The 24,319-nt window shown below is 51.8% G+C and overlaps 1 protein-coding gene across 15 annotated transcripts in view; it reads right to left on the bottom strand.

The window, feature by feature from the left end:
- The window catches only part of RALGPS1 (Ral GEF with PH domain and SH3 binding motif 1), a 262,169-nt gene that overhangs the window by 66,188 nt on the left and 171,662 nt on the right, over positions 1 to 24,319 (bottom strand). The gene's annotated exons all lie outside the window — the stretch shown is intronic.

The following is a 24,319-nucleotide window of genomic DNA, read 5'->3' as shown; positions in this document are numbered from 1 at the left end:
AGTTATTCAATTTATCTGAGCCTCAATTTCCATTTCTGCAAGAGGAGCATATTCCAATCTTGCAAAGCTGTTTTGAGAATCAGAGCTACTGTGTGAAAGCCTTTACTACATCACCTGGAATAATAATAATGGTAATCACAACACGAATGACAACTAACAAACATCTGTGAGCATTTATGACGTGCCAAGCATTGTGCTAAGTGCTTTTCAGGCATTAATTTATTCTTTTATTCAACACATACTTATCAAGATGCTAGGATAGATGCTAGGGATGCCCCAGGGAATACAGCCCACACAAGCCCCTGGGGCTGACCGCCCAGAGGAAGGGTCAGACAGTAAATAAGTAACTGCATAAATAATCATTTAACTAAAACCATAATGATAAGAACAACGAAGGAGAAGTACATGCCGTACAGAGTAAATGCCATTACATACACCTTCTAGATGAGGAAACTAGGGATCAGAGAGGTTAGGCAGCTTGTCTGAGATCGCGCTCCGGGTAAGAGGCAGGGCCAGGTCCCAGATCTCATTAAACGGATTATTTTGCCCAGAATAGCATCAGTGATTCCAGATCCTCTGCAGAGAGCCCCACATCTCCCAGGATTCCTCCTCTAGTCTAAGAGCCGCTGGTCAGAGCAAAGGTGGAACCAGAAGGCTGCCTGAGAGCAAAATGACTTAGCTGACCCTCCACGCACTTCCAGGCTCCATGCAGGCCCCCAGCCCGAGTCAGAAAGCTGAAGGGCTTGTCTCGGGGGGGGTCACCCACCCCTGAGAAGGCATCAGGGGGAGGAATTCTATAGCTGATAAACGAGTATAGGAAAGTAACCGCACCACTGTCAAAAGCTAAGGGTAGCAGGTGTCACCAGTAGGTGACAACTCAACTGGGATGCCTCCAAGGAACCCCGGGTGAGAAGATGCAGATGAGAAGATGCAGGGCCTGGTGGGTAGGCGTGCCTGCCTGGCTCTGCCTTTGGCCAGTGCTGTAGCCCCAGTTCCTCATCTGCAAAATGGGGAGAATGAGAGGACCTCATTGGAAGGCGCCAGGCAGAGTGGCTGTCCTTTGTAGACACTGAGGGCGAAGCTGGTCCTCCCTCCAGCAAGCAGATTTCAATAATGGAACAGAACCGCCCTGGAGGGTGAGGGCCTGTAGCTCTGGTTCTTGGTTTGCTTTACTTTTTACCACGATATTATTTTAACTTCATTCATTTACAAACACCTTCATGATTTTTGCCAACATAGCACCGATAGTATATTTTTACTGGGGTAAACGCATGTAACATAAAGTTTACCATTAGTGGCATTTAGTACATTCATGATGTAGTGCAACCATCACCCCTATCTTGTTCCAGAACATTTTCATTAAGCCAAAAGGAGATCCTGTCCCAATTTACTCCCCATTCCCCCCTCCTTCCAATCTAGGCAACCACTCATCTACTTTCTGTCTCTGTGGATTTGCCAGTGCTGGACATTTCACACAAATGGAATCACACAATATGTGGCCTCTGGTGTCTGGCTTCTTTCACTCGGCATTGTGTTTCCAAGGTCATCATGCTGTATAGCACATGTCAGTGCTTCACTCCTTTTTATAGCTGAATGATAGTCTGTTGTGCATAAACCACATTTTGCTCATCTGTTCAGTTGGTGGGCGTCTGGGCTGTTTCCACCCTCTGGCATTCATGATAATGCTGCTATGAACATTCACATATAAGTTTCTGTGTGAATGCCTGTTTTCAGTTCTTTTCAGTATATACCCAGGAGTGGGATTGCTGGGTTACTCTATGATTTTTTTTACCTATTTTTCTTTTTTTAGTGAAATCATGAATTTACTGTGTTAATCATTTTAAAAGAGATACTTAGCTATCAAAGTAAGAGGCCAGGTTGGGTGCAATGGTTACCTGATGGGTCCAAAGCACCGCTAGAGGGGACCAGACATGGGTCAAAGCCAGAGAGGCAGCATCGGTTATCAGGCCTGAGGGGTAAGCCTCCAGCCCCCGCAGTCGTGGGAACATGCAGCCCAGGGGAGAGGAGGTGGCCTGGAGAGATGGGGTGCGGGGCCCATCGTTTGGGTCACAACAGAGATGACTGCAGAGCTAAGGCCCTAGGAGGTATCTGGGGCTAATCACAGGCTGTCGCATCCTTCGCTGCCCTTGAGGCTGACTCTCGGGGTGCCAGGAGGAGAGGGCAAGGCCAGAGCACAAGGACTGGCCTTCACGCTTCCTTCAGACACTCTCCATCTGGTGGGAGTCCTGCCCCTACTTGGAGACCTCCACTTTGGTAATTACGGGACGCCTAGAAAGAAGGGGTTGTTTTTGATGGGCACTCTTTCATCTCTGACTTAAATTATACATCGTGCGCTAACGTTTTAACTCTGATGTCTTCTGGAATTCAAATGAGACATAAACATGCTCCCAGAAGCACAGAGTCTGCATTCATTACTGGGACCACCTTGACCAAATAAGAGGTGTCACCAAGTCTATTTATAGTTTAAACATCTTTCCACTGTCTTCCCCTTAAAATCTATTGAGGTCGTTCCCATACAAACAAGGAAGAATGGCCAGCCCCAACAATCACTCATTCATTCAGGCTTTACCTCGAGGGGTGGACAGCAATCAAGTTATGGCAGGGGAATCCGGGGAAGGAAGGACAGGGGCTCTGAGTAGGGAAATGGAGTGGACAGAGACATGTAAATTAATCAATAAAAGCTGCCATTTAAAATCCATTACATCATTAAATTTAAAAATAGGACCAATGCGGAAAGCTAGCGAGGCTGGGGTGAAATGGGAAAACCCATCCATTGCTGACAGCCCAGTGAGCTTGTATGACCTTTTTGGAAAGTATTAGGGATTCTGAAGCCAGAAAAATATTGATATCCTTTGTCAGTAATCCCATTTGTAAGAACTTATTCTGAGGAAATGACTTTAAAAGAAAGGAAAACGTGGTGCACACAAAGGTATTCAGTGAAATCCATGATGTTTTCAACACAACAACAAATATTGGAAACATTCTAATGTCAAACAATAGGGAAATAGCTCAGAAAATGAAAATGAACTACATGTCAAAAATACAGAAACATAATGCTGGAAATGGTGGGGTTTTAAGTGCTTAAAAAAATTTACATCAGTGTTACACAGTTGTTAGTGCATTTTTTAAAAAAGGATATATTCATCTTTAAGTAAGACACAACTTTATTATAATCATTGATGTTTACTGTCAGAGTTAAGTTTCTCACTGAAGCAGCAGCAAATGTATGTATTTGTTACACATACATGTAAATGTAAACAGTCAACAAGCCCCCAGAGATGAGTGGTTTCCTCCCCAGATACCAGGAAACTGTGTGTCCAGCCTCTTCCCAGTTATTTAATTGGTTGATCATCTCGTGGGGCACATGAAATGCCGGGGAGCCAGCAGTGACTCCCGGGGTCTTATTTACAGCCAGGAGCACAGAGCTTGGAGCCCCTCCCTGTGGACAGAGTCACACAGGCCTGCCAGCCCCACCTGACCCGCCAGGATGGCGCCTGCTCCCCTCCAGCCGCGCCCGCCCCTCCCGTCACCTCCAGTCGCTGCCCCACTGGCCTTCACCCACGCAGTTAGGTGGGACCACTGAGCAGGGCATTCCAGGCCCGTCTCACATGCACTCGCAGTGTAGGATGGCACTTGCCCGTGAACTTCCTGCACAGTCATTAGTCAGACACTCCATCCCTGCTCCGGGAGCCTGAGACCAGAGCTTCCCACTCACCTGCACATCAATTGGGCAGGTTCATAAGGACAGAGGACTCACTGGCCACTGAGCCCCTCTGGACACATCCTCTGCTGCCTGTGAGGTGACCAGGCCTCTGATACTCAGCCCCGGGCATTTGTCACTGCTGGGCAGGAGAGCCACAGCCTTGGCTAGCCTGAAACCTGGCCAGCCACCCTGATTTAATTCCTAGCACCCAGGAAGAAGAAGGCAGGAGAAACGGTATGAGGCCTCTGTTCTCCCAGAATGTTTCAGACAGAGCAACTGGCATTTTAGAGTGCTGCTCCCATTTTCACCAACAGACCTATGTGAGGCTGCATTTTCATAAACAGCTGTGAAAAACACCAAGTACTGCATTGAATACTTCAACGGGCTGCTGAATACATACTCCAAAATGACAAATTTGTACCAAAGATGCATTTACATATATGGTAAAAACATGCAATAAAATTTCTGTGGCAATTTTCCATATTCAAAACATTTAAAATAAAGACTACATTTTTCAAAAACTTTAAAAAACCGTGTCAGCAAAAGTCTGGCAATTATCCTTACTTAGGGAAAAATATCCTTTATTCTGAGATTATGGCCTACTTACATTGTTGGTATTAAAATGTTCTTTCCTCTGGGAAAAAAATGATGATAGTTTATATTTTCTTTACTCGCCATTGGGTTGAGGGGGAAGTTGGCAGCCTTGTGAGAGTCTCCAAACATTCTTTTTGCCCATGAAATCCCAAATCTGGGACCCACTAGCCTGAGATCACATGTGGCTCCCTGGCAGCGGTCAGACTGCTCGCTGGCGCAGAGGGCGCCGGAGTTGTGAACCCCCAAGGGTGGCTTCTGAGCAAGACAAGGGAGACAGCCAGGCAGGGAGGCGGCCCTGTGTTGCTGCAGGCTACGGGATCTCTAAAACTTAAAAGAATATTTGAAGGTTGAGTAAGTAGGAATTTCAGTTTGGCACAAAAATCTCAAGCTTCAGTTCACCTCTTCCCTCTTTTTTTCTGTCAGGGTTTATGTATGACTGGGGGGGTGACCACCTGAACCCCAGTCTCACTTGGGCCCTCACCCCCGGGGCCTCTCCTTGGCCGGGAGCAGGCTCTCACCCACCTCGGGAGCAGCCCCCAGACGCTGTGCAGGCCCCTAGTGCTGCGGGAGGCAATCACCCAACCGCACCATGGCCATCCCTCCAAATGCCCAATTTCTAACCTCAGCAGGGCCAACAGCCCACTCTGCAGTTCTGCCCCTCCTGGGGGCCTCTCCTATTCCCTTTGGTGGCTGGTTTTCCCCAACAGCTGCCTACCTCCCACCCCCAGCTGCCCCTCCCTGCAGGCACCCTGCCTGCTTCCTGCTCTGCCCCACTCCCCACCCGGCTTCCCGCCACACCCTCCTCCACGGCCTCCAGCGTGGACTCCCTGGCTGACCCCTGCTCATCTGGGGATCTTTAACGTCTTCCTACCTATACTATCTTACTTTTTTTTTCTTTTTAAGGTTTTAAAGGACATTTCTTTTCTGATTAAAGGGAATTTATGTTCATCCTAGAAAACAGAGAAAAGCATAATGAGAAAAATAACTGCCTGTAATCCCACCGTTGTGAAATAAGCACTCTCAGGGTTTAGGTGTGCCCTTCACATAAACACACTCCTCTGTACAAGCTGACCGCAGGCCACCGTGTGGTTCTGGTGGACGGTTCTGTTGGTGGAAGGCCCCAGGGGACTCATTTTTCCATGGAAGCGGAAAGGTCCCAACCCGAGTAGGCACTGAGGCATTGTCTTAAGTGCTGGACACCCCAGATGCCTTCCCTGAGGGCCCCAGGAGGTGGACAGGGGCTGCTGCAGGCCCTACCGCGAACTGAGTGTGCCCTGTCCAGTCTCGTCTTGACTGCAGATAATCAGAGCCATCGCTTTACACGGGTGCTGGCCGGCTCCGAGGTCAGGCACTCTCCTGGCTCACTGCCTTCTCGGACTCCGCAAAGCTAACTCTCAAGGTGGGAGGAAAAGCAGGAAAAGGAAGAGGACGGGACCTCCTTGGGCGGAGAAGCAGGGCTGAGGTAGAGAGAGCCCAAGCGCCACCCCCTTCCCTCCTACAGGCTTGCTGCCGAGACAGTGGCAACAATAATCAACATAACAGCACATGAACTGACCCCTGCTCAGAGCTCACCACGTGCCGAGCATCAGGACAAGTGATCAACACGTGTCATCCGTGTTCCCCAACATGCAGACACTCTCACTTAGAGGGTCATGTTGGTACAGGGATGGACATTTGTATCTATTTTTGCACGTATTAGAAAAACTACAGCACGCCAAACCCTCAATATCACAGATAAGAATAAAGTAGATTTAGAGAGAAAACCTGAGCCAGAACGTCGGTAGGACTAGTAAAGATTGTCACCAATGCCCAAAGTTTGGAGAAACAAACTCCTTTTGTCTTATTGGATCCTCACAGCTGCTTTCCACGGAGGACAAGGCCCAGAGAGGTTCCATGGCCCCTGGGGAGTGGTGACAGGTCACGGCCCATCTGACCCTGGAGACTGGGTCTCCCTCACCCTGGTTCCTGCCGAGGAGGCCTCTGTTCTTCCCGCCGCCCTCGCTCTGCTGACCCATCGCTACTCACACGTGGCCCAGGGCAGATTCTCTGAGCCCTGGCCCCCGGGTGGTCATACCACTGCCTGTGTGGCATCCACCTCCCCACAGGTCTACTGGTCCTGTCCACAGGGGCCTCTGTGGCCAGCACAGCGGGTTGGGTTCAGGACTGTTTGTGCAGCTGCTGAGGAGGGTGCCCTTTCCCGAGAAGGAAAAGACTGGGTGGCGTGGACGGGCGAGTCGGCCACAGCCCTGGCAGACACACCTTCCTGGGGCCTCCCTAGTCAGAGTGACCCAGAAGGGCAGGTCTGGAAATTTCTCCCAGCCCCAGCTGTACCAGCAGCCTCCTGGGGACGGGGGAACAGGGTGGCTTTTCAACTCCTGCCTCGCCAGGCCTGCCACAAGTCAGCACAGGACAGTGGGATCTTCCTCTGAGGCAGGGTGAGCCCAGACAACGCACCGTTGGCCCTGAGGTCTTGACACATCTCCCCAGGAAGGATCAGCTTCCATCCCTTGTAAGGGCAGACAGTCGAGGTGCAGGGCGAGGCACAGGGGCAGAAAACAGGGAGAGATCCTGTGGGACCCAAACTAGGGCTCCTCATCTCTGCCAAGACCAGAACAAGACATAGAGAATTCAGATTAGGTTTGAGCTAAAACTTACGGCCAATGAAAGGGCTGCCTACCCACCAGCAACTGTGGACCTAGCGCATCAATAACAAACTAGTAAGTACCCTGGCGGACGTCGACACCGGGCTTCATCTGTGAGCTCTGTGGAGTCCTCGCACAGCCCTCTGAGGGGCTCCCGGCGTCAGGCCCACTTCACAGACATGGACACCGAGACTCGGGGTGCCTGAGGCCACACAGCCAGTGCGGGACCCAGACTCTGTCCTTTAGTGGCGGACCTCCACGGACACACGGCCCTGTAGCTGGCAATCGGCACGGTGGGCTCCTTTCCAGGGCCTCTTTGACAACCTGAGGACAGCACAGTTTGTGAGCTTGTTCGACACCTGCTCCAGGGATGAGCCTGCGCCAAGGATGATTCTGGTTCCGCCTCTCGCACTGGCCTGTGATTGCTGGTGCCTGTCCACCCAATGGACGGTTCTGGGCTCTTGTTTCAGAGCCGCCCCTTACTGGCAACTCAGCTGTGGACGAATCGCCGTCCTCCCCTGGGGTCCTGTCCCCTTATCAGTAAACGAGGGGTTGGAACTTCTGGCTCTAATACTGAAGAACATTCTAGAGACCAGTATGATCAGTATGCTACACCGTATCATGAAGTATGAGGCTACGGACAAGAGCCCACGCACGCTGCCCCACTGTCCCCACCACCTGGGCAGGGCCCACTGCACACTGACTTATCCCCATGCCCTCAGAGCACCCCCCGCCCACCTCGGCCTCTCCTCGTAACAGTCAGTCGCCTTGCAGTAAAATGGAATGGTTCCATTCCCTGAGGGCTGCCGCCAGCGCCACATCTCATCTCCCTTACCCATAGGCAGCCCCACGTACAGACGAGGGACCTGGGCTCAGAGAACGCAGACAACTTGTCTAAGGTCGTCTGGACAGCACGTGACACAGAGGGGTTCAGAGCCTTGTCTGCATCTGTCCGATCTGCTGATTAATTAATGCCTGTCCCCTCTGGGCCCTGAGCACCGAGGGTCGGGGATCACGTTTGCTCTGCCCACGGCCATCTCCCCAACAGCACCACAGCATCTGCTGCCCCACAGGCTCTCAGTAAACATTTCTTAAATGAAAGACGGGGGGAAAATGTATAAGTCAGAACCCTTTTAGTTGCAAGTGACAAAAATTCACCTGGGTCCAGCTTCAAAAGAGGTAAGGACTTTAAGAATTCCAGAATGGCTCCCAAGACCAGGGGCTGCACCACAGAACCCAGCCACCAGGAGGGTGGGGCTGGAGAGGGGGCACGAGCTGCCTGCACCGTGCACTCTTTCCACCCTTAACTGGCCCCTCGGGGTTCAGTGGCCTACCCTCTTCACTCAGGTCCCCCGTGTGGCAGAGGTCAGGGCCACGTGCAGCTGTGATGTCAGGATATGACAGCACCGTGACTAAGAGAGATCCCCTCTCTCCCTGGCTTCAGAAAAACAAAACAAACCGGCAAAGAACTCAAACAGGCCTAGTGAGAGCCCCCGTCCGGCTGGGGGCTGGCGTGCTGTGATTGGACCAGATAGGTCAGGTGAGGCCCTCTGTGGTCAGGTGGTGAGTGGAAAAAGGGAACCTCCGTCCTCACGGGTAGCCTTACCCCAGTTATCTGCATCTGATTTAAACTTTTGGTCAAATTCATTACAAGGCAATGAAAAATACAACCCTGCTGTGAAGTGAACATTTGTGGCCCCCTAAAACTCACGTCGTGGTGGTGGTATTAGGAGTTCAGGCCTTTAAGGGGTGGCTCGGTCATGACTTGGTCACGACCAGGTCACCCCCTCACGAACGGGATTAGTGCCGTATAAGAGACCCCAGGCAGCTTCCTCACCCCATCTGCCGTGTTCGGACATGGTGAGAAGACGGTCCTCTGTGAACCAGAAAGTGGGTCCTCACCAAACACTGAATCTGCCAGGGTCTTGATCTCGGACTTCCCAGCCTCCAGAACTTTAATAAATAAATATTTGTTGTTTATAAGCCCCCCAGTTTATGGTATTTTGTTAGAGCAGCCCAAACTACGACAAATCACATTCTAAGGCTGGGACAAACCCCCTGGCCATGGGTCATGCCTGCGACCATCTCTTTCCTCTACGTTGTGGAGTCTACAGGTTTCAATTTCTAAAGTCCCTGCTTCTCTTCCGGGGGGATGGCAAAAGGGATAGAATTCTCATTATGGTGAAAGGCCAGAGGCAGTGTTGACATCCATTGACTCTTTCTGACAAGCTACAGAAAAGAACTTGGGTGTGGAGCAAGGCAAACTGACTTCACCTGTGACTCTGAGCCTTGACCCCTAGGATGAAGGCACCTGCCCCATGATGACAGGGTGAGCACACCCCCCTCAGAGATGATGACGCTGAGGGTGGTGAGAGCTCACAGGTGTGCGTGCTTCTGGGGCCGGGACTGAGCTCAGCCTTTCACCGCTTCCCCCTGCAGCGTCCTGACAACGTGCTGCTCGCTACAAGGGGAAGGCACTGCTTGATCGCTGCTCCACAGAGGGGACGGTGAGGCTCAGAGAGGTTGAACGCCTGCCCCAGGCACACGCTTCATCTGCAGTGAGCTGGCACTTGAACTCTGAATTCTTCCGGACACTTGGGTCAGGCCTCAACCTCCCTGCAGCTTTGCTGCCCGAGTGCTGAGAAGGAGGCCTGGGAAAGCCCGTGCAGAGAGCTGGGTGGATGGCGGTGCTCACTGGACTCCCCACTCCTGCTTGCTCCTCTCGCCTCCCACTTCACCCCATCACCTCCACTACCACGGCGCCCCTGGCTGGCAGGCCCAGCAGGTCACACCCAGGTAGACCCCCTACTCTGGGCCGCAGCTAGCCACACCTCTCCCACCCAGTGAGGAGAGGCTCCTTGGGCAGCCCTGGGCCTCCTGGGCATTTGTGTGAAGTTCAGGTGGCCAGACTGGGGGGTGGTCATTGGATGACTGAGGTCATTACAGGTTTATTGAGGAATCTGAGTCCACTGGGGTTACAGACATGAAATGCTTTATTCTCTCAATACTCACTCCCCAGCTGTGCTGTGCTGTGCTGTGCTGACTCCCCTTTCTAATTCCAGCTGGTTCCTCAATGAAATCCAGGCCAGATTCTGCAACTTTGCAGTCACTTTCCATTATTAGCACAGTCAAATTTTGAGACCTAAGACTCGGTTCTGTTTATTTGAAGACTTGATCCAAGCTCAATTCAATTCTGTTGTCCCTCCTCCCCAGCCTCTTTCCCCGGAGGCTTGGGGGAGGTGGGATAGAGGGTGTCCTGCTCTGCACCAAGGCCGTTTTCTTTGTCTGTTTGCACCTCCTTCCCTAATGCCCAGGCTCCAGCAGACCTCACTGGGCCCACTTCCTCCCCAGGGAGTGAGATCTGCTCAAGCAGGGTTCGCCTGTCACTGGTGGGACAACCTGGTCTGACACAGGTGGTGGTCTGGGACTCCAGGGATGTGTTCAGCTGTGTCCTGGCCCCTCTAGGGCTGAAGGGCAGCCAGTCATCCTTTCCCTGCCATGGGGGGCGTATGTCCCTGCCCCTCTCTAGGCTGAGGGTCCCACTGCTTGGTGTGGCGGCCACCTGGCTAGCTGCAGCTCCTGGCCCACTGCCAGCCTCTGCCCCCTTCACGTGGAGACACAGTAACATCTGGGGTAGTTGCTGGAATCCTGTGAGGGCCACAGAGAACCGGAATGGGAGGGTGGAACCTCTTCCCAGACACAAACGTTCTTTTAAGTCCCGGTAAGCTGCAAATGTCCCATTTCAGAAATCTCTACACCAGAAACAGGCAGCAGTTTCTAGGTTCAGTGTGACTAGCTCCAGGGGCTATATGTCAATCACCCTCTTCCTCTTCTTCCCCGGGTTGGAAAGGGGTGGCTGAAAAGGACGCAGCCCCTCTACTCTCAGCTGTCGGGGACTCTCCCACACTCCACGGTGGGCCGAGGGTTCTGCGGTTCATCACGTGCCCTGTCCCCCTCTGTAGGAGGCACTCCAATCTTCACAATGGACTCTTTCAGAGAGAAAAGCACCTGTCTCATCTCAAAACACCCTTGTTGCGAGTCCAGGACCCTCTGTCCTCCACGACGCCCCTCCCAGATTCTCCGGGGTGGGTGTGGCTAGGTAGCTGAGCGCTAGAGGTGGGGTCACAAAGCATCTCCTCAGTTCTGTTTGACAAACATAGTTACTCTCGGCTGGTCGGAAGCTCTGGTTTGCTATGAGCTTGTTAACAAGGGGAGAAGGCATTTTTTTCACCTAATGCAAGCAGCTGTTTCACAGAGACTTTCTATCGCAATAATAGAGAAACCGAGCTCTGTGTCCGTTCTGGGGCAAGACCTTTGACTCTTCGAGGCCCAGTTTCCTCATCTAGATGACGGAGACAAAGTGATTGTACCCACAACAAGGAGCCATGGGCTCCTTGAGGGAATGAAGAGCTTCTTCACGTTGTACCTGAATTTGCCAGTGCACACGGCGGCTGTAATTATTTATAGGAGTTTTCAAAACCCAGAGTTAAGAGACACTGAAGGGGTCCCAGGTGGGGAGAGGCTCACAGGCCATGGGCTCAGCATCCTCTGGCTCCGGCAAAGGAACCCAGCCCAGCGCTGGGCGCATGCAGGCCTGTGACACATATTTTGTTGACTGGGTGATGTTCTCTTAATTCCAGGAGACTATTAATCTGCTTCTTATTAATAAGGTGTTCTGAACACAGATTTAAACTGCATTTAGTCCAGCGACTAAAAAAGACTGTGGGTCATAAAAAAAAAAAGGAGGAGGAGAGACCCCTCTGTGTGTGGAGGGCGGGCAGCCCTCCCACCCGGCCGGGCGGGAGCCGGCAGCTGTCTCCCGGCGCCTGCTGGAGCTGGATGGCGGCCGTGAATACGTTCTTTCTTAAGTGAAGCTCCTCTCTGTGTGTGCTGAATCACAGCATTCACGGGGGGAGCAGGGACAAGAGCATTTGCTAAGTGGATACCAGGCATCAGCAGGCGCAGCCCGGGGGGCAGGGGGCTGCAGACCTGGCTGGGCCGATGCTCTAACAGGAAAGGAACCCAAAACTGGGTCCTCGGGCCATCCCTCCGACCCCCACGGTGGGTGCTGGGGGTGGGGGTGGGGGGTCCAGATGATCACTGTGACCACAGAGCTCAGCGGTGGGGGAGGGGGGGAGACAAGGCCCAAAATAGGTTGAGCGTCTGGGGCGTCAGCTGGGATTCGCCCCTTCCAGCAAGTCAGGGCTCAAGCATTCTGTTTACCAAACGCTCTGCACACATAGAAACCAGGACGGTCTGGGTTCCACGTTAAAGGGGACGGGGGAGGTTCCCCCCGGGGTGGATTTCGAGGTGTTGAAAGCTTCTCTGACAATGCTGGGGAGGAGGGCCGGGCCCGGGGCTACCCATAACTAGTCTGGCAGGGGAAGAAAGGCGATGGCAGGCCTGTGGGCGGGCGGGCGGGGGCTCGTCCCTGCAGGGTGCAGCCCGCCCCGCGCAGCCCCAGCCTGGCAGGTAGCGGGAAGGGGTGACGTCTGCAGGCAAGGCAGCTCTGGGAGGGGGACGCCACCACAGCACGCTCTCCAGCCCGTGAGCCTAATCAAAGCCAGCTGAGGACGGAGCTGCTCTTCCAGGGGCTGCCAAGAAGAGGGGTTTCCAGCCACAGAAGCCTGGGGATGTCTCCTTGCCCAGGGGCGCTCTCCTGCCTCGCTGCTCTTCTCTCTCTTGGGTGGGGCTGCGGGTGGGTGGGCATCGGGGACAAGGGCAGCACCCCCACCCCCAAGCACTGTGCCACCTCCTGCCTCCATGTCCTCTTCATGTGCCCAAGCTGCTGGCTCATGGCTCTGCAGAAGAGGAAGCACCTTACACACGTTGTCCTTACTGCTGACAAGAACTCTGCGAGGCTGGTGCCTGCTTTACAGATGAGGACCCTGGAGCACAGAGAGGTGACTTGAATCATTCAAGGCCACACGGCTACTAAGTGGTGGAGCCAGGATTTGAACCTGGAAGTTGGGTTTCAGAGCCCACACTCTATATCAGTACACTGGCCTACATGGCAGGATGAAGATAATGATGAAGAAAAAATAAAGCACTTATTACATGGCAGGCACTTTGGATACCTTATGTCATTTAGTTCTCAAGACAACCCTATGAAATATGGGTATTATTTTTATTATTCCCAATTTACAAAGAGGGTAACGAAGGCACAAAAAAGAAGTTACTTGCTCAAGGCCATTCAGCTTGGAAGGGCAGGCCTTCAGCTCCAATCTAGGTCCCTCTGACTCTAGCACCCACAACTGTGCCACCAAGCCTGTCACTTTTCTATCCAACAGCAATGCCAGCTGAGCACCTGCTGCTGTGTGCCAGGCCCTGGGCTGGGCACTGGAGACCCAGAGGTGGCAAGGTGACCACCCCACCCTTACAGCCTGCTAGGGGAGAGGAGAACACCAGTCATACCAGCATATAAATAAACCTAAAATTCCAGTTGTGAAGGAAAGTGTATCTGGCCTGGGTGATGCTTCAAAAGGGTTTTTTGAGAGGGGGAAGGGGGTTAGATAATTTATAGAAGTAATTCCTGCAAGATGATTTATTATCTTTTTCATGTGCCTTTTATTTTCTATTCTGAAACAGGAAAGCAATTGGAAATCAGGGGCATGTTAATAAAACTGGTTGAATGAACCTTCACAGTCCAGACATCGCCATGCTGCTTAAACACTACACTTCCCCAGGTTGGTGACACTCAGGCATTTTGGTGGAGAAGCAGAAGGGTGGGACTAAAAGCATCAAGCCAGCTCCCAGGAAAAGGCTGCGAGAAGCCAAAACACACTTTCCCTGCTTGATACCCAACTGGCACCTGCACAGGGGGAACAGCCGTCAGAAGCAGGGACGGTCACTGCCGGCCACCCGGACTCACCTTCTTAGCAAACCCATCTGTCTTGAGCAATGGATCCCACAGCACAGCTTCGTGGGAACTTTTTAAAAATGCAAATTCTCAGGCCCTACTCCAGACCTATAGAATCAGAATCTCTGGGGTGGGACCTGGCAAACCATGTTTTAATGAGCCCTCAGGTGATTCCAAAGTCGCTAGAGATTGAGAACCTCAGATCCAGGATGGGCAGGAATAATGAGCACAGGGGGCCCAACGTACATAGAGTTCCTACTGTGCACAGAGCACGTGACACCTTCATACTAACCCTGGGAACAAACAGCATTATCCTCCAAGTGAAGAGATGCAGGTTGGAGCTTCCCCGACTTGCCCATCCTCACGTGGCTGCGTAAACCCTATTACGGTTGTGGACTTTGGATTCAGACAGGCCCAGATCCAGAGCCTGGGTTTGCCCCTGACGGGCGGTGCAGCAGTGGGTAGACTCCCTAACCTTTCCATGCCTGAGCTACTTCATCACTTAAAATGGAAGGCAGTAGATAGAATCTCTCTTGGAAGGTTCTGTTTTTGAGGTTTCAATGAAAAAAATCCACATAAAAGGCCTCCCGCCCGGCCAGGCACACAGGGAGTGTGCAGCAGACGGCAGGTATTTTGTAAGAGCACAGACCTGTAAGTCCCGAAGGCCTTTGCACTGACTTTCGTGTACTTGACTCACAGGAGAGCCCTTTAGACTGGTGGGGTACCCAGCTACTCTTATGTGGAAATAATTCTATCAGATTTCAGGGATCTCAGCTGGTGAGAAGCAACAAATCAGGAGACGGGTGGGAGGCCAGGAAGGGAAGGTGACTGCTGCCATGGAAAGAAGAGCTAGAAAAGTAACAACAAACACAGCTGCCTGGAGCTTATAGGCAGTAAAGTTAGTCTATTCAAGACGACTGAGTCACCAAGGAGAGGTCAGTACTGCGATTAGCCAGTGGGCGTGTGTGTGTGTGTGTGTGTGTGTGTGTGTGTGTGTGTGTGTGTCTGTGTGTGTGTGTGTGTCTGTGTGGGTCTGTGTGAAAAGCTTAAAGAGAATGGATAAAGATTTTTAAAGCACTGGATGTTCTAAGAGAGAACCTGGTAGCTTTCTGGTCACCTTGATTATCTAAAATGACTTGGTTCCTGGAGCCTGGAATGCTGAGGCTTCCCCACGACAGAGGCAGGTGACCAGGGCCTAGGAGGCCAGGCTCCTCCTGGTGCCAGATTGCCCAAGTTCAACACCAGCCCACCACCTACTCACGTCTGACCCTGGACAAGCCAAGTGACTTCTTAAGCCTCAGTTTCTGCATCTGAAAATTGGGTAATAATAAAGGAACCTATCTCATGGGGTTATTGTGAGGAACAACAAGCACTCAATAAATGTTACAAACCACATTTGGATGTGTATGTGTGCACTTTCCATAAGCCTGCTTCCCACCGTGATAAAACGATTGTTTTCCTTGGTTAAGGAGACTTCACATACAGGCGGCAGATCAAGGCAGGGGCAGGGAAGCACTTCTTTGACTAACGGATTGTCGGTAGTGAGGCTCTGCAGGAGGGGTTCTGGGACTGACAGACACACAAACCACAGAGGGAAAACTAAAGGAGGCCACCTGGAGAGATACAAAATGACAGTGACCTTCAGAGGACTCAGTATCTAGGCTATTTGCACTCACACTGATTCACGTACCCCTCCCCACCATCCTGGGAAGGTGGTATTACTATCCACATTTTTAAAATGAAGAACACTGAGATGCAGAGATACATTTCAGAAGTCACATGGTTAATTACAGGTAGAATTCAAACCCAGGCCTGGCTGCCTCCCCTTACACCACCAGGACGGCCATGGTCCAGCAGGGAGGGAGCTGGCAATCTGCCTGGCCTCACCTTCTTCCCACCTTCTCGTCTCCTGCCGACTCCTGCCATTGGCCAAACCCAACCGGAAGCCAGACGTCAAGGGGGTCCATTGGACAATCCACACAGGTTGGCCTCTGGACAAAGGGCAGGGTGCCACAGAGAGGATCTGGGGCAGCAACTGGAGAATAACCAGCACAGGGGAAACCTAACCCTAGCCCACCAGGGTTTCAGCCTCAGAGCTGAGATTTATCTGGCCCAGCTCAGAGAGGGTGGGAGGGAGGGCAGGGGGTGGTGTGGACACCGGAGAAGCTGAAGCAAGTCTCCTGCACCAGCTGCCCCCACTCCCTACAGGGCCTGCGTGAGTACCCCTGACCTACTGGTCAGAGTACCTGGGGCGGGTCTGAGAGTTCTAAGCCTGGGAAGATGCAGAAACAACCCATTCTGGTTTTCAAGGGCCACAGCTGGTTTTCAAGTTCTTGCCTCTCCCTGACAGGGCCTGCTACAAAGTTCCCCGTTCTAGGTTTGGGGCAGCAGAGCTACAAATCTTTGCTGGAAATGATTTCCAGCAAGCCCAAGGAGACCCTGAGCTGTCATGTTTCTCCAGATGTTAACCTTGTGAGCATCCATCTCAGGGGCTACCTCAACGATGAAAACTAATTAGTTCAAGGAATAGGGTAAGTAAATGGACTTCTCCAGTCCATTGCAGCCTGAGGAGACACACAGGATCATGTGAACAGCAATTCAAAAATGTAGATACCAACACATCTGCATACCTCAACCTCACTCCCAAGTCCCCCCACTTATTTCTGTTAGTGTCAGGGGTGGGGTCCCCTCTCTCCAGCTCCCTATTGGCACGTATTTCCATACACTCCTAGAGTATGGTGCCCAACACTACCCAACTGTCAGCACCGGCTGTGGTCAGGGCTGCCATGTACAGCTGTGCAGGGTGTGCACTGCCCAACAGGACATGGCAATCCTGACTGTGGGTCACTACCTCGTCCCCAGAACTCTATTTCTAGGCTCCTAAGTGGCAAATCTTTAAGGTGCTAAACAGCGCGGTTTGCTTCTCACCTTATCAGTTGTGCTGGGTTCTTGTCAGCTCTTTCTCCAAAACCTATCCTGAATCCAACCACTGGTCACTGTCTCCATAACACTGCCCTGGTGCCAGTCCCCTTGCTTCCCACCTAGACAGCCCCTCGAGTCTCCTAACAGGGTTCTCAGCTCCATTCTCATTTCCCTTGGACCACTCTCCACCCAGCACCAGGAGAGAAACTGAGAAAATGCAGAGCTGTGCACATCACTTTCCTGTCTACAACCCTCCAGAGGCCTCCACCACACTCTGAATCTAAGCCTAAGGCCTCACCTGGCCTGCAGGACCTGCCCTGGCCTGCCTCTCTCACTTCGCCTCCCTCCACTCTCCTGCTTGTCACCTCTGCTTGGCCACACTGGCCTTTCAATCCTCGGGTGGCCCAAGCTCATCTCCACCCCATGGCCTTTGCACATGCTGTTCCTTTGCATGGCTGCCTCCTTCCAGTCCTCGGTTCATGGGACCCTTCCTCCTAGAAGCTTTTCCTGAGCGCACTGTTTAAAACAGCATCCTTCCCACCCCTGTCGTTCCCTGTTCCACTAACTGGTTTCATCAGCCTTGGAAATTATCTCATCTCTTCATTGCCTGCCTCCTCGAGGAGACACACTCCAAAAGCTAGGGGCTGTGTCTGTGCTGTGTCCTCAGTGCCTGGCAGTAGAAATGTGTGGAATAACTGAGTGGTGGGCTGGCCCTTTGCTGTGCTCTGTGGCACTTTATCACCTGGCCCCGAGTCTCACTGCTCAGCGCTGCTTGAGCCCCAGGTCTCACCACGAGTGCAGTGAAAACAGCTCCTCCAGCCTCTGCTGAGAGCTCCCACTGTCCTGAGCTCAGGCCACTCTCTGGGAACCAGGCCGGATTCAGGCACCATCATGGTGGCACCAGGGGTGAAATCATGCTCAGAAGTTCATGTGCCTGGGTCTGAATCTTTGCTCCATCACTTCATAGCTCTATGCCCTTGGGCAAGCTACTTAATCTCTCCAAACTTTATTTTCCTTAGCTCTAAAAGGAGGAAAATGATGGTTCTTGTCACATGGAGTTGTTATGAGTATAAATAAGACAATTCATATTAACCTTTAGTACTGCGCCTGGCACCCAATACGTGCTCAATCCGTGTTGTCTCCATTATTTTTTTCCATGAAGTTGTGCCCCTTGTCTGCTTCCAAGGACCTGAGCGCAAACCTCCTCCTCATATCTGCTCATGCAAAGCAAATCCAGAGACCACCCCACCCCCCACCCCCGCCAGGCGCTGGATAATTGGTTTGGATCCCAGCTAGAGAGAAATTTGTAAACGGCAGTTCCCTGTGGGTTCATTGAGAAAGAGGAAATGATGGATTTAAAGAGAAATGATTAATATCTGTATCCATAGAGATGAACACAACACGGTCCCATTCTCAAGGAACTCCGGTCCAGGAGAGGAGAGCGGATCTACAAGCAAATGAGTCCACTGGGGCGGGGGCGGGGAGGGGGTGCGCGGCCGCGTTGCCCGGCGGAGGCGGGCAGCCCCCGTAAACACGTGGGGGTGACGTTAAGCAGTCCAGACACTACACAGAACCTCACGTCAATTCAATTCAAGTCGGATTTTACCACCAAATGAATTTGTGCCAAACTTCTAAAAAAGGCTTTTTTAAAAAAGCCATTTTGGGTTCCAAATTTGCGTAGGAGGGAGAGTGGACTCGCAGTCAGGGCCTCCATCCATCCCGCAGAGCAGGCGCAGTTATTTGGGGCTCATGATACTATTAGGGGCTCACGAAAATGGTCTAGTTTCTCTTAAAATGAGAGTAAAAAGTGACACTTTAGGTCAGAAAATGCTTTACTGTATGATGTTAACATATTTGTCCTTACACTGATGGAGTCACAGAAGATGAGTTTTAATACTTTTAATGGGGGAAGGAGCTCACAGAGACAAAGTGCCCAGGCAGGGCACGAGGAGTCATCAGGCCCTGCCTGGAGCACCGCCCTCACAGAGACCCTGTGAAGATTTGGGGAGATAAGGCCAGCGAAAGGATGGGCACAACGCTCCACACACAGTCTACACTTAATAAATGACGTAATAATGACCATATTTTCAGGCTCACATTTCTCATCTACAAAGTGGAGTAGCTGCTGCCCTCCCCAACCCCAGGCCTGCCGTGAGACTCTAGGGTGATAAACAAATGCCAAAACTTTGCAAATTGGTGCTGCCATGCGGGGGGAGAGGGACTCATGCTGGGAACACCACCATCACCCAACTTGCGCTTGCTAGGAATGTGAGCGGATGCCCCTCTGCTGCCCCATCCACACCTGACAGGACGGCCTCGAAAGGCCCATCACAGGTACTGCCTTCCCTCCTGCACCTGCCTGGCTGATGGAGCAGTGGAGAAGCGGGGAGGGCAGGGCTGAGATGGGGGCCCCGGGAGCCAGGTGAGTGGAGGGAGAAGTCACTTGGGGCCCCCAGAGCCAGCCTGGGACAGGCCTGGGGCAGCCCGTCACTGGTCTAGACAGAGCTTCACCACATTAGGGCAGCTGTCCTTCCTTTCCCGGGTCTCCTGCCCCCTCTCCTCCTAGCCACACTCCCAAATGGCACTCCTTGCTGCCTTCACCCTGAAGACACAGTCAGAAACCCTGGATGTGCCACATAGGGAGACCTTTAGAATGCTAGCTTTCCCATGCAGTCATTCCACAGACATCTCTCGTGGGCTTCCACCTGCTAGGTCTCGAGTGAGATGCTCAGGACAGAGCCCAGAGCAAGGCAGTCCCAGGCTCAGCCTCAGATCTCTCTGATGATGCTGGCCCATCTCCCTGCCGGCACCAGCTCCTCTGCCTGGTGACCGCACCATGGCCTCGTGCCTGGGAAGCTCAGTCCATCAGTCTCTTGCCAGAAATGCTCATCTATCTGCTCAGGTGTCTCACTGGGCCCCAGGAAAGACAAGCAACATCAGCAACAGCCCAGCCGCTCCGCGGGATGAGGATTTCAGCAGGTGTCCATCTGTAAGGGGCTTGGGGACCTCCCCCACTGGCCGTAAAACTGCCTCTGGCCCCTCACCTCCTGTTTGAGACAAAGGTCCTTTCTGACACAGACAATGTTCCAGAAGCCACAGTTTTAAAACTTTTTATATAGGATGGGGATGATTTTAAACAGCTTTGGAAATTTGCTGGGAAGTTTTTGTTATGAAGCTACAAAGAGAACCAGCAAACTGAAATTAAATCTCTCCTCTCTCTGTTCCTTGTTCTGCCTTCTTGGGGATGAACTCCCACGTCAGCCGCAGGGATGGACCAAGAGAACATTCCTTAGAGTACTGTTATGAAGATAAAATGAAACCCAGTCAACTAAAGTCTCAGCAAATTGGCTTTGGGCAGATTAACCTGGAGTCCACACTTGGTGCTTAGATGGGGCTCAATAAATATCTGTTGACTGAAGAGCAAATGTGTGACTGTTAGGTGATGTCAGGGCTTGAGGCGAGGTGCTGCCCTGACTCTGTGCCCTGGCAGGTGGACTGGGAAGTCAGGAATGAAATGGGACACACACAGGCTCACAGCAGGCTCTCTAAGCTGCTTTGTAACTGAGAATGCGCCCTGTTCTGACATTTGGAAAGACATGTCAAGTACTTAACAGACACAGTGTCCTCAAAGGGCTTTCTATGTGCCTGGACATCCTCTGTGACACTGGGCAGAACAGGATATCTAATAGCCCTGCCTTAGAATCTTCCCATAAACAAAGTCTCCTAACCTCTCACCAGAGCCAGGGAGCACGTGGCTCCCCTGTCAGGCACGAGGCAGCAAGTCACAGGACCCAGCCACAACACCTCCAGGAGAGGAGGGGACCAGCTGGCTCACTCTCAGCTCAGAGGCAGCTGTTTTATTAAATCTGGATGGATGGAGGCTTTTGGGAAGTTCCACAGCCTTCCGATGCTTGGACGCTCCCCTAAGCCTTTCCAAGACCAGCTGACCAGGACAGGAGGGGCCCTGCCTTTTTGTCCCTCACCCATGGGTCAACCTCACTGCAGCCTTGATCACTAAAAAAACTGCCACACTTCCTCGAATCGGAGAAGTCACCAACCATTAAATGTGTCATGTTCTAGTGAAAAAGAAAAAGTGCTGCCAATTAAACCCTGACATGCTTTAAGACGCAGCCTGACTTCAGAGAACTCAAAACAAGAAAAAGAGTTTAAAAAAAAAGTTAGAATGGAAGAAATGCTATTTGTTTTCAGGACAACACAATAGTCTTTGTGCTACCTTTGAAATAAGTCTTAGTCACTGTCCCCCTGCGTCCTAGCAGTGTGGCCTGGAGCAAGGAACTTCTCTCTGCCAAGCCTCACTCCTCTCCAGAGGAGAACAGAATAGCAGTATTTCTTTCAGGGGGTTTTGGGAGGAGAAGTAAAAAAAATACATAGAAAATGTTGAGCTTGACGCCCAGCACATCACAGGGAGCGACAGAAGGTACTCCAACAAGGCTTGCGGGGAGCACACATTTCTTCCATCTTCTGGTGCCCAGGTGGGTACACTGATGGGTACACTGAGCTGAACCAATCTACAAATTTTGGGGATTTGCTAGTATTTCCCAACAGCCTATGACCAAGAACAGGGAGGGCAGACAACTAAATTAAGAACCACCAACCAGCTGGCTAGGTTTATGGTAGGGCACCAGCAAAACCAGGAGTACAGAGGATTTGGGTGGGAAGACAAATTCAATTGGGATGTGGAGAGGTCCAGTTCCTGAAAAGGAGAAGTAGACTGTATTGAACTAACCCTCTGGTCGGTAACAATGATAAAAGCTGGACAATAAATAAAAGACAACTGCTTGAAAGCACGTGAGAACAACCCAAAGCAATAGAAGCTGGCGGAGACATGGTCCTTGAAAGATGTGAAGTACACCGGGGCACTTCCCAGGTCATGGTGATACACAGGATGATAAAACAGAAGGCAACAGCATTACTGGCCGGGAAGAAGAGAAAGCAGTTGGACCTTGAGGATGGAAACGGAAGGGGGAAATGCTAGAAAGGAGAGAGCCACAGAAAGAGGAGCTCCAAAATTACTACACAAATTCCCCTTAAATCATTAGTTAACCCTAAACTGTGTCTATGTAAAGAGAAGACTCCCAGGAGCCCAAAAGAAAGCAGTAGGGTGGCAGAAAGTTCAGCAGCCACCTGGAAGGTGGAGTTTGGAGTTCAAGTCCTGCCAAGTTAAAGGGGCTTAGCAAGCACTTAAGGTTCTCAGTTTAATCCCAGAAAGGCCATGCCTTACAAGTAAATCCAGGAATAATGGTTATACTCTAGGATTATGGGCAAAACCAAAATAAACATACCTGAACAAAACCTACAAACCAAGCCTCCACAAGATCAAGGGAATATGCCAGTAATGTAACTGCCTGCCAGAACAAAACACAACATTCTTAGAGGAAGACAGTAAAATACAGAGTTTTTTTCAGTGTATCATCCAAAATGTCCAGTATACAATTTAAAAATTATAGGCATGTGAAGAAGCAAGAAGATGGGACCCATGGTCAAGAGAAATAATAGTCAATAAAATCAGACCCACTAATGACCCAGATGTTGGAATTAGTAAACAAGGACGTTAAAATGGCTGTTATAAATATGCAAAGGGTTTTCAGGAAATGAAGGATAGAATGAAAGAGTAGATAGAGAATCTCAGAAGAAAATGGGACCCATAAAAATGAACCAAGTGGCAATTCTAAAACCAAAACAATACAGCGCTTGGTGGGATCCCAGGAACTGGATGGGATCCCAGGAACTTTGATTATGGAAGCATGTTTGTTTTAGTGTTCAGGGGACTTGGGCGGCACCTGTTTGCCAAGGGAGGGAAAGTCCTGGGAGTTCCTCCTGCCTCAGTGAGCCCCACCACTCCACTGCCTCTCTCACCAGGATGGCTGCCGCCAGCTCCCAGCAGCTCCGATGCCTCGACGGCAGCACCCATCAATCCAGTCTGCACCCCACACTAGTGTGGCCTTTTAAAAATAAAAGCAAGCCAGAACCCTGTCTTACTCAGAAACTTTCAGTGGTTCCTGACTGCCCTTGGGATAAAGTCCCACCTTTGACAAGGCCTCATCACCCGCCACACTCCCCTTCTCACCCCAGACCGCAGTCCTCTCGGCTCCTCAGAAGAATTCCTTTCAATTCTCCCTGCCTCAGGGTCTGCTCCCATTACCACTGCAGTGTTACAAATTACCACCAAAACTTTGCGGCCTAAAATAACCATTTTCTTACCCTCGTGGATGCTGTGGGTCAGGAAAGCAGATACGGAACAGCAGAATGGTTTGTCTCTCCCCCCTGATGTCTGGGGTCTCCACGGGAAGGATGACTCATTGGCCAGGGGCCTCTTTCCTCACATGTCTGGGGGTGACGCTGCCTGCCAGCTGGGACCTACAGTACACGTGGCCTGTGCATGGCAGCTCCCAGGCAGCGGGACTCTCAGGGCTCCAGAGTGTCCCCGCGAACAAGGCAGAAGCCGCACTGCCTTTTTTCACCCAGCCTTGGAAGGCAGGCAGTGTCATTCCCACTTCATTCCACTGGTCACAAGCCAGTCACAAACCCACCCAGTTCAAAGGGAGGGGACAGAGACCCTACCTCTCAGTGGGAGGAGTGTCAAGGTCTCATTGTGGATGGGGAGATATTGTTGGGGCCATCTTTGAACTTTCCACACTACCCTCTCTGCCCAGGCCAGCCTCCCTCCGGCCTCACCAGCTGCTAACTCATGCCAGCCTTCAGGCTTCAGCTGAAGCAACACTTCATCAGGGAGCCTGTCCTGACTGCTTAACCAGGCCTCCTGCTTAGATACTCCCCGTATCTAGCCTAGCACTTCGTGTGCACCCTAGTCTGTCCGTCTGTCTCCTCTCCTGCCTGTGAGCTCTGTGAAGACAGGGACTTAGGCTTCCTGGTGCTGACTCAGAGCAGGTTCCCAACAAACACATCCTGGAGAAGAGAGACAGAGAGAGAGGAGGAGGGGGAGGAAGGGAAAGAAGGGAACATGCCTGCATCCAGGCTGTCAAGGGTAAGGCTCAGGGACAAGAATTCAGGCCCATTCTATGTGCTTCTGTTGATCTTGGGCCCCCAGCACACCATGCCCCCTCTCCCCCCGCCACGGCTCCACCACAGCACCACCAGGACCTTCCAGGCCCTCTGGAGAAGCTGAGGCAAGAAAATTTGCTCCTTGCAAAGACAGGAGTGGAGACCCTGAGGGCTAGAGGACCATGGTGGGCCTGTTTGCCCCAGAATTAGAAACATGATATGCTGTGCCTGGGGTGTGGAGAACCCCATTAAATTTTCTCTCCCAATTTGTACTCAGTTATCATCGCCACTACAACAACCATCGCCAAAATTTTTTCTGAAAGGAAAGAGTTACCACCAGTATTGCACACGGCTGTCGTCCAGGCAGAGGGATGACCCTGCGTCCAGCGGCTCCCTTCCCTGTACTCGCCTCCTCCCACCCAGCCGGCCTGGCCCTCCGTCCTCTGCCTGCCCGTGATGACCAGTCTGTAGCACTGCTCACTCTGGGGTCCAGGGCTGTTTCCTCTCTTGCTCTGATTCTACAAACATTCACAAGCTCTAACTCGGTGACAGACT

This window comes from Camelus bactrianus, chromosome 4, assembly GCF_048773025.1.
Source record: "Camelus bactrianus isolate YW-2024 breed Bactrian camel chromosome 4, ASM4877302v1, whole genome shotgun sequence".
Classification (NCBI taxonomy): Eukaryota; Metazoa; Chordata; class Mammalia; order Artiodactyla; family Camelidae; genus Camelus; species Camelus bactrianus.
The sequence above is the reverse complement of the archived record's forward strand: the minus strand, read 5'-3'. Positions and strand labels throughout refer to the sequence as shown.